Here is a 17108-nt window from a genome sequence, read left to right as displayed (position 1 = left end):
GCCAAGCTGCAAGCCACGTAGAAAATCTTACTGCCTAGAGACCCTGGAGAGACAATCCCAAGAACATCGAGATATGGGTATGAACCTGTTCTAGCGCTTCAAATTGAGTTCAGTACAAGTGAGAGAACTAAGTCGTGATGCGAAAAGCGCTAAGTACTCGGCTCCAAAGACCAGCCATCCCAAGGCCAATAGAGTGGCTGAGGCTGGAAGCTAAAGTTAAGGAACAGTGGAATGAAAGAGAGACGGTTCTGGTAAAGTAGTTTCACTATTACTCTCTGTCAACCGGCGTGAAGTAGCACTATAAATCATGACTTGTGTGTGTCAAGCGAATGAAGGTAGGCGGCAAGCTAGACAAACACTCCTGCACACCCACAACCCGAGAACCTGAGAACCCACAACCAATCCTGTACCAATGTTGAATAGACAACAGTTCTGGAATAACTAGTAATGGGTTCGAGATTTTCCTCAACAATGTAATAGCCCGAGCTGACCGGAAAGCAATAATCTCAGATAAAACCGTGTTTGATCAGGTACAACAAAGGAACTTGGGTCTAAACAGATTATTCTAGCTCTCAGAGTTGTTTAGACGTCTTTATACTTTTGCAAAGTATTGCTTCCTGTTCAAACAATATATAAACTTAGCATATTGCTCGCTTTTAGCGATTTACGTTGGTTTGGAAAAAATCCCGGGACTCTAAGGCTCAACCAACTTATCCCTATCGCCAATTTTCCTTCAGACAGCCTCAAAACTAACAAAAGACCACCCACCTTCGAGTCGTCTCCCGCTGTGAATCTCTGCCAGATCACAGGTTTTGTCCATAGGGCTCTGGTTCTCTTAGAATCTACGTTAGTGAGTGGGTTTCCTTTTCTTAAGTGATTTGTGATCTCTCTGCTCCATGGAACATCCTAAGGGTTTGAATCGGTCTTCGCCCCATCTCTCCCTCAGTAACTCGCAGGTTTTTTCTTGGTCCAGACTTCATGTCTGAAGGTCAGAAGAGCACCAATCTTAGTCTCTAGCTTCTCCGCCTCTCTCGCCTCCTTCATGAGACAAAAACAGAGAAATACATTAATCAAAGCCCCCCAACTCAATGCCTTGATTGGTGAAGAGAAAACGTGCCCTCAGTCGACGACAAATAGTATGCACAAATGAATTTGACTTACGACTAGTTGCCTTTCGAGTTGCATTGATTGAACATCTTTTTGTGAATGTCAAAGTTTAACCATCATACGTTCAATAATCACAAAGTTGAATCAATTGTCTAATATAATCCTGCTTTGAGGTAAGTTTGAGTCTTTTACTTCACTATGCAATTGAACAATTCGAATTCCCGAAGCATAGCTATTGAAAAACGAAGGCAATTAGATCAACTAACTTGTAATGCGTGTTTTGACTTTTAAATGTCGTTTAACGGGGACGTTTTGCCAAATCATCTTAATTGTGTTTCCTTGAGTATTATTAGGTCAAGACGCTCAAGAAACATTACCAACAAAGCATCTTCAACAAAGTGCGACTCCTGCTTTAACGAAGCTAATTAATTTGGAACAGTTTTTGTTTTCTTCTTCATTGTGTTTCTTTCTGTTCTTTCTTGACCCTCAGGTTAGTGTTCTACTTAAATTGGACCTGTTCATTCTGTCTCTCTCTCGTATAATAAATACAAACATAGCAGGAGAGCGTTGTTCATGTGACAATGGAAGTTCAGCTCCTCACTTGACCCTCAACATGAGGTAGGTTCCAAGCAAGCTGAGATCGTGGTTGGTCCGTTCGAGCTTTCGCGGTTTCCAGTTCTTGGCCCCCATTGGCAGTAATCGTGCAAAGAGCTCGTCTGGTTGTCAAAAGTTGGGTTCTCATGAATGATTGAACATGGTTTGACACGGCAACGACTTGGTCGAAGATCTTCTTGGATCCAACTTCTAAAGAAGGGCGGGGGAACTACTGGTGGTTCGAGTGACTTAGTAATGGTCCAGTGGGCGGGAATAGCCAAAGTGAGTGAAAGAATAAAGAGGCTGGAAATGCTATTCTATGCAAATTGATTGATTTCCCCATGGCCGAGTTCATTCTATTTGCCATCTGATGAGTGTCATTAATGAAGCTCTGTAGATTGGAAAGCAATGACGGAACCAATTAAAGGAGCAAGAATTCCTAGTTGAGAAAGATTTGTGTCAAACGTAGAAGAAGAATTTATAGGGAAAGCAAATTGAAGAGGGCCTGCATCATCAGAAAACAGCTCTCTTTAGGCTTAATGATTCGAATTTCAATATGACAACGTAATTATGTCGGAGATTTGTGTTGTCTATGCTGTAATGTGATGATGATTGTTTGCAAATGACAAAAACCAAAACAAAATGAAGAAAACTGAGATTATTTTTGAAGTATGTCTCACGAATTCTTTCTGCTCGGAGTTCCAGGTTTCAAAGCGAATAAAATGAGTTCTTACATTTACCCTATTTGTCCGAGCATTTTCTAAATTGTAAAAAGTCCTTTTATTTTAGGGTTGTTTTGTACATGGTTGAGAAATACAACAACGAGGTCTCAAGAACTGTAATTTTCTGAAAGGCCAATTTGCCATTCAGTAATTATCTCATCAACGAGGAACTGTCATCAACAGTGCTTTAGCAACATGCCCACATCAAAGACACCCATTTGGCTTAATAAATGAAACTTAGGCAAGAGCCAAGATAAATCATACTCAACGGGATAGAGTATTAATGTGAGATTCATTGATACTGACAAATATTGGGCATACTTCAAAGCAAACAATTCTAAAGGCTTAAAAAGATCTCCATTACACGAATTTCAAGAGAATGTGTATGAGTTACAAGTTTTCGACGAGGAGAGTTTGGTCTAGAGGACCAGTGTTTGATTTTGGTCAGAAGCACGTCTTTTTGTGAAGTTGGCCATTCTATCGTAGAAATCTGCCACAATTTATCCTCACTGAATGCATGTTGGCATCCCAGATCTGGGACCAAAATGAATCATTAGCGCCATGATTTGGAGCTGCAGACTTGCCAAGTCTACAAATAACAATTACTGCATCATTTATCATCCCAAAGCCCGAAGTATTCTCACGTGCACATGCATTACAAAAATTGTTAGAGATTAGCCCGGAATCACTTTCCTGTGAAGAATTTGCGGACCGTAAAACGATTCATCTTCAGTGATTGGACGATCGTTTTTCAGGAAAAGCAATAATCTTACACATTTATGCACATTGAATTTGAGAGCTCGTTTTGGCATTTATTACAAAAACTGGTGGAGCCAGTCTTCAGAATGCCAAGACAAGGTCTACCCAAGATTATTGATCCTGGATCCAGCGGATTTAGCAGCCAAAAAACTCCATGTTGAATCGAAAGCTAGTAAAAGAGGAGAGCCAGAGCAAGGACAGCTAAGAACCTTGATCGTACGAACGAACTCGTACAGTACATACTCTGTGGGATGATTGATCTTCTTCGGTGTATTGAGCCTACTGGGTGGTGGCGGTGGTACATCTCCTCAAGGATGATCACGATGATGAGCTGGTTAGCTTGTAAGCATTTTTCCTCGGTTCCCCATTTTATGATACTCATGCTCCTCATCAGAATGGACCTGAGGATTTATGGTTGGAGACTTAGTTCGACGGTCATGTTTCATGAAGAAGATTAAGATATTTTTTCCTTCATCCTAATGAGTGATGACGAATAAGCAAATTCGTGTTGGTGCTAGTAAGGTCATGCCGAGTCGATGCGATTGGAGTCCTTTCTTTGATATGCATCTTTTCATTTTGAACATTAATCCCTCGGATAAAGATGGATCATCATAAATATATGGGATTGTTTTCCTTTGTACCAATTTCCTCTTTTCTTTGTCCTCACTGATACTTCTGGAAGTAACCTCCTAAAGAAGAAAACAAGAAATATTCAGTGAGGCAAATCCATTTAATACCAAGACTCCAAAAACTATTTCATTTGGAGGAAATAAAGTTTTCTATGGTTATCTCCCAATGGTCTACGTTTTCAAGTTTCGGTGAAATCTCATGCTAAATTATTGGATCACTCATCTCTCATCGTTTGTTCATAGGCCAGGCTCCTTTGACTGTCCCACCCAGAGGGTTTTGAAGGGAAAAGAGAACCAGTTTGTGACGTGCTGTCCCCTTGCATCCACAAGAATATACTTTATAGATATTGTCGTGTCTGATGTACACTGTTTATCCGATTGGCATTGACCTTGAGATGGTTGTTTGTCTTGGGGCTATGTGACAGTTATGGTACGTCCTTGTATGTCTTCGTTCTTTTCTTGTCATTGGTAAGCATTTGGTCGACTTGGAAGTCATACAATCCCAAGTTCTTTTGATCCAATTGGTTTGAAACCGCGATTGCGCTTTAGGTGGAGGCAGAACTTGTGTGATAGGTTGGGAGTAGGTTTTTAGCATTCCCAACGCTTTTCTAGTGTTTATATGCTCATAATCGCTAGTGTTTTCAAGGATTAACAAGTGTTGCGTGATATACTCTGGACTGGAGACAAAATTAGGACGCCGCTGGGATCTGAATTATACAGCTATTTTTGCCTAACTGGCGACGAACTAAGCTTTTTGAAATATTTTTGTTGATCAAGGTCGAGGCACAATATTGTATCTGTGGTACGATCATGTTCTATTAATGCATGAAAGTCCGTAGAGCCATCCTCGTTTATGCATTTGCCTATGAATGGTAATGACGAGGACTCGAACGAGCGAGGCGGGTGGTTCGGCTGTGCGGCCTTCGTGGTGTCTCGCAGTCTTTATGCCCAAGGCCCATCAATGTTTGTCCGTTGCAGTTATAAGCAGAAATAGTATCTGGGGATTTAATGCTGTTTTGTGTTGGACTAGTTGGGTTGGGCTGATTGATGGTAGCCTATTGAATCTGTTCTCTGGCGATTGGACCAAGGCATATTCAATTACAAAAATGATTGATCAATGACTGGCTTGGCAATAACTAAAACCATCCAACGCCTTGCTTTCATTGAGTCGAGTTGATGTGATTCTTTTGTTAATATATAAAATGATTTGGAACTCCAACACCCGAACAGAATCCATATCGGCAACAATGGATTTATAGTTAGGTCAGGAGATGGTGATAACCTGAATAATTTATTTCCATTCTTTTAGCCAGCTTAACGAGAAAATCCAGCTGACAGGATCACAAGTGGAAAAGAGAGAGGAGGAGAGGAAAGGAGGGAGAGAAAGAGGGAAAGAAGGAAGGAAAGAAGGTTTCGCAGGAGGGAACGAGGAACAGTCAGGAGGAGTACGATATGAAGGCATTTGGAAGTTGGAACTGCGAGTTTTCATGCAATCTTGCTTCCCATGTTCTTAATGTGTGAACCATCAACGTCATATTCCCCCTGAGATTTCTCTGGCCCCAGTGGTCGCAATAGTGGCACCTAGTCGATGGTGTTGTGTTGTTGTTTGAGGTGACGAGAAAGGCGACAACGGCGACAACGACGACGAAGACGACGACCTCCACGTCCATTATGTTTTCCTGGGATGGATATTCCAAGTGCAACCGATCGGAGGTTACTCGGAGTACAATGAGACGACGAGGAGGTGGTAAAGCCATTGTAACGCATGCACCAAGCCAAGCTCATTATGAATAGATAACCATCTAACGTGACCTCCGAAGGCCCAGGGACTTCAGAATGAGGCCAACAATAAGCAATATACACACATACAGTCCCGTGCATAGATTTGAGACACACACTCACCCAGCAAGCATACATCAGTGTTCCAACTGACGAAGTGATGGCCTGTTGTTGTTGTTGTTGTTGTGTGGTCGTGGTGCTACCTCCGCTACCATCATCTTCACAAGCACCACTACACACCGCCATTGGTTGTTGCGGTGGCCTGGTTCCGGCATGATGATGATCTTTTAGGAAGAGGGTCGGTGGCGTTAAACGGAACACTCTCAGTCTGTCTCACTGGCATTCCTATTCCCTCTCTTCCTCCTTGTCTTATCCACGTACCTACAGTCTCCAAGGCTCGTCCGATTACTAAATACACACACATCCATTCTACATGGGTTTGAGCCTCCAGGAGATGGTGGAGGTTAGCATGCGGTTAGGTTGAAGCTATGCAAAAACCAAGTGACTGACTTACCTTTGCATCTTGGAGAATTGTCCGAATACATGACTAGATGGCCTCCATCATATATTTGCACAACTCCAATATGATTTCAAGGAGAACCGGCACACAGATGAGTCGGAGATCTACGTTATTTTTTTTGATAACGTGCATTTCTTTAAATGTTCAAGAAACCTGTCCAACTTGGAATGCATCTTAGAAAACTAAGGCCAGTTAGAGCTCCCAACCGGCATGGTCATCTCTGATAAGAGAAAGATCAGCCTTGAAGGAAATAAATTTCTTCTCCTCGTTTGCCGTTGACCTTTCCATCTGGTTGGCTCGGGTTCCAGGGCCTCAGAATGATCCTTTTCCACTTACGATAATCGTCCCGAGTTTCTTATGCATTTGCTCAGTGCTCACCAATACTCCGGTGCCAATCGGAATTGATGGGTGCACACAGCGACATGAATATGGAATGATGCACAACCAAGAAGTTCTATGATCACTATCACTTTGACGACGTGCCTTTCTTACTCTTGGCTATCGGTGAATTTCAAGAATGGGCTCGCAGCTTAATGGTCTATTGTACATTCCTCAGACTTTCAGTTCTATTTCTAGCCTCGGCAGATATCTTCGTACCCTCTTCCTTTGAACAGTGAAGGAGCAAAAACTAGAACGAAATAACGACATTTTCTCTTTTGCGTCCTAACTTGGTGCACACTGACATGGATCGCTCTCCGAAAAAACTAGCTTCGTTTTGAAAATATCGTTCGGATGGATTTCTTCATTTCAACTTCCAAATTCTTCGTGGTCGGTGCAATTTAATTATCCTTCTGTTCAAAGTAAGGAAGCAAAAATTATTCCAAAAATGTTTTCGGAATGTGCGAGACAATGAACTCTTTCATTTCAAACAAAAAGGTTACTTGATGGGCCTTTGAAGCCAACACAAAAGGTTCGCTTGTATCAGGAATGTATGCAGTTGGTCTGAATGTTAAAGAAACATAGACTGGCCCTGCTATGATAGAACTTGAATTTGATAATTGTTATCTACTTCATATGACTTGTATTACTGATGATGCAATTGCAATCCAGTGAATTTTCAAAAATGGGATTTCCAGAAAACTTGGAAAGTAAAGGCTCAAGTAGATCGCAACGTAATGTAAAACTATTTGTTAGAGCCAAGAGGTAATCCTGGTTTGAAGTAAAAAAGATAATATGGCTTGATTTGGGGTCTTACTAACGGGTTTCCCACATGCAATGTCAAGCAAAGTGGAAAAGTTAAATTGGTAGGTAACTATAGGTCTCATCCTCCAGTGATTATTTGTTTGATCGCATCTCTAGTTCGTATCAGAAACCTAGCTTGGTTGACAACATGATTAAGTCATAAATCGGGGTGGCCAGAAGATGCAAGATACTTATTCTGCAAAAAAATACATTATCAATTTTGACATTCTTCTACAACACATTATATGATTCCAACGTTTTAGGAGGAAGAAATCTAGTTTGCTGGTACTCATAATGCTTTTCTTGAAATCATGGCACTTTTTGTCACATGTTGTGGTCATGAAGACTAGGAAAATGCCTACTCCAAAGATGGAAATCACATCAATCACATTTTAGAATTGACCGGGGAAACGTTCCCATTTGGGCGGACTTTTCATGAACCATTCTAAATGGTTCGTGGAATAAAATTACTGTAGTCAACCCTTGCTTTAATTTGGAACTAACCAAAGTGACCTCAAATATAACATTTTAAGTTAGATTCTGTGGAAGCGTCCATCTTTCCATTAGGCTCTTCAGTTGATGTATAAAGAGTTTCTTTTCCCGTGGGCTTAAGTCAAACAAGGCCTCTCAACTTCTCAGCATACCTTTCTTCTTTCGTTCCTTGAAATTTTTCGTTCAACTCTTCCGCCCATTCGCCCAACACCGTGCCGTGCGAATTGAAGACGAGATCCCTGGGCATGCACTTGGAAATGGCAACAAGTAGACAAGCCGGGTTAATATTGGAACGGTCCCTTGACTCTTTCTAAGGACGTTTGGAAAGAAGTTCTAGATATCCATGTTCATTCCAATTGTTAAGTATTGAAACTTTCATAATTTGAAATGTTCTTCGAAACTTGGGCACCTGAGAAGATATTGTCTAAGAATAGCCGGTACACTAGAATTTGTTTATCTTTTTTATTGCACTACATGTTGTAATAATTGATTTGGTGAAAACCAGGTCACATTCTCTTGTATTGTAAACAAATGAAAACATTGATATTAAATTATCTTACTGATCCAATTATTAATTTGAATTTTCCCACATAAACACAAAGATATTCTAATTAGTGACAGCGTCTAAAGATATCGTTAAATCCAACGAATATAGATTGTCAGATTGTCAAAACTTTGTGAGAGAGTATCATTTCTAAATACCCTTTCTTAGTCAAAACGTGCATTCTTTCCCAATCCAAATCCAAGAAAAAGAAAACATTCTTCAATATGTTGTGTCATTTTCAATGACCCAAATGCTTCTCAATGATCTTTCCTCTACGAATTCTTTCATCACCGCTTCACAACTTTCGTCTGAGGCTGTGAGCACGTCCAATATCTCCATTTATGCCAACGAACAGAGTAGATGTAGTTGTAGAGATGCCAACTGTGTGAGTCTTGCCAGTGGGAGTTTTCCCTGTGGAAGAATACTTCATTTTAGAGCCTCCATTTAGGACCTGCCGACGACGAGAGGACGTGGAGAACCGTTTGTGCCGCTCAGGTAGACTCTCTTCGGAATGAAACGAATATCTTTAAGACACTCAGCATAATAGAGACACTCGAGGGAGAAGTGAGAAAGCCCTGGCGGGCAAAATTTGTGAAACAACATATTGTACTAAATTGCTGAGTGTGTGCGAAATAAACCCCGTGTGAGTGCTGGCTCTGTGTACCGATTGGGTCTAACATTCGTAGCAGACCAACCCAGGTTTCTTTTAAATCCTTTATGGCTATTGGTTTCTGGGTCCCCTAAAATGGTTACTGTCATGCCATATTTCCTTATTTGCGGGAGGAGCTTCTTCATCGGCCTTTAAAGATGGTTGTTGGGGGCTCGGGAATCTGCTTGGTAGAGAGAATTCAGCAATTGGGATGAACCGACCACCCAATATTCTTGGATCTGCCTCTGCTTTTGATTGCGTACAAATAGTACAAGAAAATAACCCAAAACAGACAAGGCGTCTATTTTAGTTCATTGTGTTAACCATAATCCAAGGCCACGCTCATTATTTCACCTACAGTACTCTACATGCCAAATTAGATTGATCTCTTTTTGTTAGAAGTCGAGTCTTTTTTTAATGACAATGGATCTAATATGGACAGTAGTCCCAAGGATAACCTTTAATGGATGTTCTTTACTTTTATATAGTAAATCAAACTAAAATCGTGCTTTCACTTATCTAATTTTATTTTCCCTAATAAACCCCATCCGATATAATGTCAGTCTAACGATTGAGCACCCAATGCTAAGAGGTTCGTTGGAACTTTTGAGGATCTAACGAAAAAAGCCATGATGTTCCACGTGTTACACTCACACCTTGGGATTTCAAAAGTCGGATTTGTCTCGTGTGCTCCGACACTGGCAACCAAAGTATTTTTTCTCCAGAGGGGGTTAGAGCCTTATGTTATTATGTTCTTCATTGTACGTCCGCACGGCTTGTTCCCTATTGGGTGAAGGGGGTCTAAGGGGAAAAAACTCTGTTCATACTTTGTCTTCTTCCTCTTCCTCTTCCTCTCACTCTCCATTCTGGGTTGGTCCTCTTCGTCGCTCACGCATCTGGCTGGCAAGGCTCCAATGGAGGGCGCTAAATGGGTTCTGAAATAGTTAGGGGTGAAAGATGATAAACACCAAATGAGACACTTTTGGCCCCGGGACATGCACCCTTGTTGGCTTAAGGAGGCACTAAAAGGGGAAAGATAATAATATTACTACGGTGCGAACACTATGCTGGGCACGCTTTTGCCTCCATGACTGGCTCACCTCGAGCCTTCATCACGCCTTGCATTCAAATCCCTCTTATTCTCCCCAGGGAGGGAAAATCCAATAGAAAAATCCAACAGATTTTTTTTGGCGCTGCCTCGAGTTGCTTACGCCCAATTTCTTGTCAAAGGCCAAAATCTAAAGCTTCGGGTGACATAGACAACGTACATACTACAGTATGTGGCGTGGTACTACTCGAAATACCAACACCAGTCCCTTAGTACCTTGCATCAGATGAGCCCATCCATCCAGGGGTGCGTTGTCGAGGTGGTTTCCTCTGTTCTCGAACAAGAGTTCTCACAACCTGCTGCTTTGGGCGCTTGACTTCGTCTTGGTTGTCAGATCAAATTAGGGCACTTCAGCTCCACCTCCCACGTCTAAACCATTCAGAGAGGAACTTCCGTCAGATCGAATTGGCTTCTTCTTGTGCATACATATCAAAAAGTACGTGCGTTCACTGTCATTTTCCAGTGGAATTTTGTCATCTTGATGCCTGTTTATTGGAATAGAATCAGCTCTCCAAGATGTTGTGGCGGTAAAATGAAGGACGAGGATTGGCGACCATTGGTTATGGAGAGTTGTCCAATGATCAGAGCCATTTCCAAGTCTCAATCACTTTGCATGCATACCAGTTTCTAACCTAGTAGAGTCTACTTGAGTGGCAGAGGGTTGCATTTTTCGGATCCATTTTAGATCCCATGGGGCAAGCTGAGGATCGAGCCTGTTCCAATGGATTTGGGTTGGGTTTGCTTGAAGTGTACATAGTACTGTATATTCTATATAAACCAACATATTTTTCTGTCTTATGGGAGTCTTCCATTGGCAAAGTTTGTGGAGCACTGTTATCGAGTTATTGCAGAAATTCATTTACGCAAAAACCGGTTCAGAGTTTGGATAACCTTTATCAAAGAGAAATCCATGTGCATTATGAAATAGATTTGCATCTTTGATCGAAGGATATTCGGTTCAAAGACTGAGAGGAAAGCTCAAGTGGACGGGTCATTTTTCAAAGGCAAAAATAAAATGTTCATATAAATTAGACGGAAGTTTCCAAAATGAATTGGATGGTAACACCGTTGGGATAAGAAAAAGTCAAACCAAAATCTGGTTTATGGAATTTATATTTGTTTACGATTCCAATCTCCCAATTCCAATAAATGCTCGTTTGTTTAGCTTTATTGGCGTGGCGAAAATCTCTGTGGGGTGAAAGTAAGGCCACAATGCAAAGGCCAGTCCAACCTCGGTTTGAGCAAGGGTTCCAAACGAACCGTGGCAACGGCCTTATTTCCTCCTTGAGATAATGCGGCAAAAAAGTAAATGGATTTTTGCTCTCATTGGGTGGAACTCTAGTGACCTCGAATTCCTTTTCTTCTTTTTCCCTTATCCTCTTGGAGAGTCGTGCATACATGGACTGTAGTGCGTAGAGCACTAGTATCAGTAGTAGTACGGTGTCTTCTCCGTCCATAGATCCCGTTGTACCAACGAACTGTTCGCCAAAACCAGACTTTGAAGACGTGAGGGAAAGGGGAAAAAGAAAGCTTTGAAATATGGCTTGGACACATCGTCAAGACAGTCGTCAGTATTAAAAGAGCTATTCCGTGAATTGGCCTCTGCAGTCGAGCGAGGAATGCCGTTAAACTCTCGGACAAACCGTTCTCCAAGGGGGTCATCTATATGTAAATCCTAAGACTGGACTATTCCCATTGTTCACGCTACGGTCGAAAGAAAGTTTGAAGAGGCCAAGTAATGAAAAGTATTGTGTGGACTTTACGCACCCAACACCAGGGGGTTCATATTTGCGGACCATATTGCTAATGGCACATCCATTGTGCGGTTCAGATTAGTATTGATTAGATTTAGTTCTTTTAGATAGGACAATCAAAAGAAGATAATTGCAGTTGTCAGTCGTGCCATGACTTCTGTAGAAGGTTTGATGAGGGATTCTGAATCTAAAAAAGTATGGCTGCGATCCATCGAGTCGTTCGTTCGATTGTGTTCGTTCAGTCATAACTTTTCCTACTCTTCCAGTGAAATATATTTCCTTTCCAGCCTCAGAAAGACGAATAACATCTCGAAGAAGCAAACTTCTACTCCCCGCAGATTATACTCAACCTATACCGGACTACTAGTGCATAATGCTTCCGATACTATGTTATTTTATGTCTCGATCACTCAACTCGCAAGTCTTTGTTTGTTTCGTTTTTGTATACGCTGTCGTAGGTAGGTGGATTTCGATTAGTTTTACAGGTTCCAGAAGGCCGGGGAACTATTGTTGTTTTGGTATAGCTCTTCGGATAAACATTGGTTTAGAGATGCTTTTACTCCAAATTTTCATTTTCCATGGTCTGGAACATATCCCAGGCCACCTTCAAGGCCCTTTTTATGACGAGTAACAGTCGAATTGGTATATTTGATGGGAGCTTGGTGTTATAGCAAAGCAATGACTTTTCCTCATTCATTCTGGCCTTTTTCTACCCCGAGCTTGCAGTAAATGCTTTAAAAAGTTCGCAAGTTTTTGGCCGCACCAAGGCGTGGTTGAAATAAGAAACTCTAGAATGACACACTCACTTATCATGGTTTTAGTGCGCCACTAAAATTGCCAACCAAGTTGAAGGTTGGCGTGCTTTTCAGGTTGTAGTGAAGGTAGGATCAGAAAAGTTTGAGCAGAACTAACTTAACGAGAATTCCGGGTTTCCATTTTGGCTAAAGGGCCGAGGCAGATTCTTCCTTAGTCCTCGCCTTTCACGAGTACATTATGACCATAAAGTTTCTGCTCATGTTAACGCTTCGATAATTGACGGAACCCATTAAACGATTTATTTGTTTTAATGAGGTATGTAATCGCCCTTCCGTTCCACAATTTATCTAAATCTAGGGAAAAGCCACAGTCATTACAAGATGGATGCTTTGGTGTTTGAGAACAAAATGATGTTCTTGGCTTTCATTCTCAAAACTTTCTAAATATGTTATTGAAATTGTATTTTAGAGACTACCTTCTTTCTCCTGATATCGTTGAAATTTAGCTTTCACCTATCGCTCGGAGCTTTTGGTCGTGCCATGTAGGCCAGTTTTCAACAACAAAAAATTCCGTTGATGGTGAAATGATCCTCCATTTCTTGATCAATTAGATATGGGCAGAACCAATCGCGCCAAATGCTTCGGCACAGTCGTGGCCTAGAATCAATGTTAACTTGACATTTAAAAGAAAGCAGTACTGAGCGAAAGACAAATGTCGTGCTCCTCGAGAGAGAAAGGACTTCACGATCACTGTGTGTAGTAAAATCTTATTTTCTGTCCTTTCATTTTTCAATCAGTCTATTGACTGATACGCAATGTCGGGCAAACCAGGGTAAGCGTTTTCACTTAAAATTGGAATGCCATGTTTCGATTGTTTGTTTTCTTATTTTGGAACCGAATTCATCCCATGGAAGATCTTCGTGTTGGAAGATCTTTAGACTTGAAGGCTCATTTTTATAATGATCATCTTCAGTTGTTTTAGAGAAATCAGTGGTAATGCATTCAACGTAATATCTGCAATTATAGCGTCAGTTCCATTTGATAATTTGTTCTGACAACGCTTTTATTTTCTTAACAAGACATCTTTATGTTGTTATTTGATCCATTCATTCAAGTGATTCATCACTTCAAGATTTGAATCCGTATGACCCTGGTATGATATCTCGTCAAATTCTGCACAACTAAAAAGAAAAAGTTCTTTTAGTTGGAATGCCAAAAATAAAGTGAGCGGTTCAAGTAGAATGGTATTATTCCTCTGTCCTGCTCGCTGAGAACTTTCAAACTCTTTGGGTTTGACACGGCAAGATGCCATATATCTTCCCAGCAAACAATAGGAACCAACGAAGGAACGCACCAACGAGCAAACGAACCAACGAACGAACGAAGGCACACATAGAAACGGCCAGGTAAGATGAGGGATTCTTGATCCCATTACTTTTGCAGTTCTTAAAACGCCCTGTCCGGATGGCAGACATAATTTATGGCGCAAATATTCCTCTAATTCATTGCTGAGTGTTGGCAAAGTTTCTTGGAACAAAAAAAGTTTCCACTCAAAAATCTTGCCAAAATTCCACGCTACAGGCTAAAAACTGGGCCGGATGAGAAAAGGAGTTCGCTTTGGAAGTAAGAAATTTATTTGAATTGGGACGTTTTTATGGGGGATCGAGCCTCTCCCAACCACCCCTCCTCTCCCATTTTGACTCATTCTATGTATTCCACCAGGCCACTATCTACCTACCCATGGATATACTGTATGTACGTACTTACAAGAGCACTACTTCCTCCATTCAGTGCAAGACTGCAGACAAATAACGGAGAAAAGCCCAAGTAGAATCCACCCAAATTCTCTGGTCCTCACTTTGAGTCAGCAATTTGTTACCTTGAGTGAGGGAGCCATCCTGACCGGGGAATTCGTTCAGGGAACTATGGCCATCGGGGGTGTTTTGATGGGGGTGGCTATTTCAAACCTGTCCGACTGTACTGGATGTTCCACGTGGGATGGGTAAAGAGAATAAATGGGCCTCAAAAACCATCTCAAGTCCGAAATCGAGCTCGGCAGTGAGCCGAGGAGGACCACGTGAGTACTGGTTTTGGACTGAATTTTCATGGCCCTTTTTATCTGAAAGAGTTTGCAGTGTATGATCCAATTGACACGCGCTTGATGGATCATGGGAAGATCCGAGCAGAAAGTTAGATCCGTTACTCCCCAAAGATTAAAGGAGTTGAAGGTGAGCATGGCAATTAGAAACGTTGTTGTGTTTTGCCTTTCCCTGCGCAAGATGTTCTTTTCGAACAATGGAGTCAAAAACTCCAGGCTTTGGGGTCCAGAGAGAATAACGTGGTTCCAGGTGCAATGTTACAGACTAGGGGCTGGAGAGGAAATCGCCAGATCAATCGTAAACGAGCCCATTCAATGGAAATTTTACGCACCATTCTCGCCAGTGTTCCACTCTTTTATGTTTGGTTCCGATCCATCGTTTGACATAGGGCATATACTCGGGGTGCATTTCAAATCGAGCAGATGAACCCCGATTGTCTATTGTATCTGTTTTGCGAACGAGTTCAGTGTGTCTATGGACAACGAAACAGAGAGAAGGTCAGGAGTTTGTTGGGTCTGATCCCAAATGACATGTCAGAGGCAAAATTATTTTTTCTTCATATCTGTAAGCCTGAAGCATCTCCCATGTTCTTGACTTCCACCTCGCCCACCGCCAAGAGTGGTTCTACCGCTTTTCTTGACAGATATCACCTTAATTCTTCGTTTTCCCACAAGATGCTAGCAGCAGAAAAGACTCCATCATTTCTCATTGGCTCGCGTACGTAAGTCAGTCTGAATAGGTTTTACGAAGGGTTTTAAGAATAGAATTTTTTTTTGACTTCCATTCCAATGCCAAGGGATGGGAACGTGCAACAATGTTTGGTCTTCTCCGCCGAAAGAGACCGCGAAATCGTGAGCTCTTTGAGGGTTTTAGGCCTACTACAAAACAGTCATTTTTTATCCCAAGAAGAAAAATGTTCCCAATTCCGAGACTTGGCAACGACAACAAACGTCCAATTCCAATTCCAAGCTATTCTATTCCTTAACCAAAATGAATGAGCTAAGAATTTCTGCGTGACTTACTATTTGAGAATCGCCCTCCCACAACCTCACACAAACACGTGGGCAACACCGAGGCAAAATGGTGCGCCCGCCTGTCCGTTACTTCAAGGTCAACCTTCAAATTGAAACTGACGACGAACTGAAATGGGGGTCAAAATAAATCCCAATTGTTTCCGTGGAACTTCCAAATGGTAGAAAAGAGATTGATTCTTACGAAAAGTGGAAACTTGGATTGAGAGGCGTCGTCCAAGCCTCTAAAACATCTGAAAATGTTGCCTCAGAATTGAGTGCTTAACCCAAACAAATTGCCAACTATCTCGCAGAAGGCTGGTATTTGTCTCACTAAACGCCATGGCATCGTTTCGTTCTTCTTTTCTTACTTCAATATATATATCCCATACACCAATAGAGATTGGTTTTGGGCAAGAAAAAATCCCAAAGCTATTAGGTTTTTATCTCTGTCTTTTAGGTTTTTGTTTCCTTAATGGCCAAGGAACGAGTAATTTACGAGTGGTTGCCATTGTTTTGGCACCAAACAGATGAGCCTTTCAAGGAAGATATCTATCCGCTTTTGGGGTGAGGAGGAGGAAGAACAACAACAACAGGAGAAGGAAGAATCACAGAAATCATGGATTGCTCCACAACTACAAATTCCAGACCCAAACTGAAACGAAAGGTCATTCTTTTCAGTTTATTTATGTACTATACTCCATCTATTTTTTCTATCTGTCTCGGATCAAATAAAAAAATTGGCAGACGCTTCCTTACTACGTTCTCTTCGTATTGAGGGGAAGTTTACAAGCTTCTAGCCCAACGACCAATCTCTCGCTCCTTGACAATGGGACCTCAGTATCAACAGGATTGAACATGGTATGCAGAACCGCTTCTTCATAATCCCCGGGCCAATCCTGACCCAAACCTCGCTAAAATATGTACGGAATTTTACATCAATGGGAAATTATGTCCCTATGAACTCAGAGATTATCCCGTTGTGAATGACTTCAATACAAGAAGCGGATGATCCAAATTTGTCCGGAGATAATCTAATACTTTACCAAACCAAATTTAAGATACACATTGATCAGATTTTACTACCCATGTGCCCATGTGACATCAACATATGGTCCACAATCTCTCTTTTTTGCTTAAGTTTAACGGATTGCGTTTCCCTGGCCTTGTTCCACTCTGGCCGTGATGACTTTGTTTCATCTCCACCAACACAATGAACAAGTTTTGAAGGACACATGCCACACAAGGACTCCATATGAGAGTGGGATGAACTACACGCCAAGTCCACTGACATAAATGAAGCCAAATCTAGAACTCTGGGCGAGTTTCTGAAACCATCTTCTTGTTTCTCTCCCCTTGGCCTCCCCGACTCTCTCCCTCCCCTGAAACTCCCTCCCTGAAATGC

The 17108-nt window shown here is 41.6% G+C and overlaps 1 long non-coding RNA gene across 1 annotated transcript; it reads left to right on the top strand.

Moving 5' to 3' along the window:
- The first annotated feature begins 1165 nt into the window (after positions 1-1165).
- Positions 1166-16454, top strand: LOC131887137 (uncharacterized). The gene is made up of 2 exons (XR_009373992.1): positions 1166-1280; positions 16164-16454. It is a non-coding gene; the product is annotated as an uncharacterized LOC131887137 (long non-coding RNA).
- The last annotated feature ends 654 nt before the right edge of the window (positions 16455-17108 follow it).

This window comes from Tigriopus californicus, chromosome 1 (genome assembly GCF_007210705.1).
Source record: "Tigriopus californicus strain San Diego chromosome 1, Tcal_SD_v2.1, whole genome shotgun sequence".
Taxonomy (NCBI): Eukaryota; Metazoa; Arthropoda; class Copepoda; order Harpacticoida; family Harpacticidae; genus Tigriopus; species Tigriopus californicus.
The sequence above is the reverse complement of the archived record's forward strand: the minus strand, read 5'-3'. Positions and strand labels throughout refer to the sequence as shown.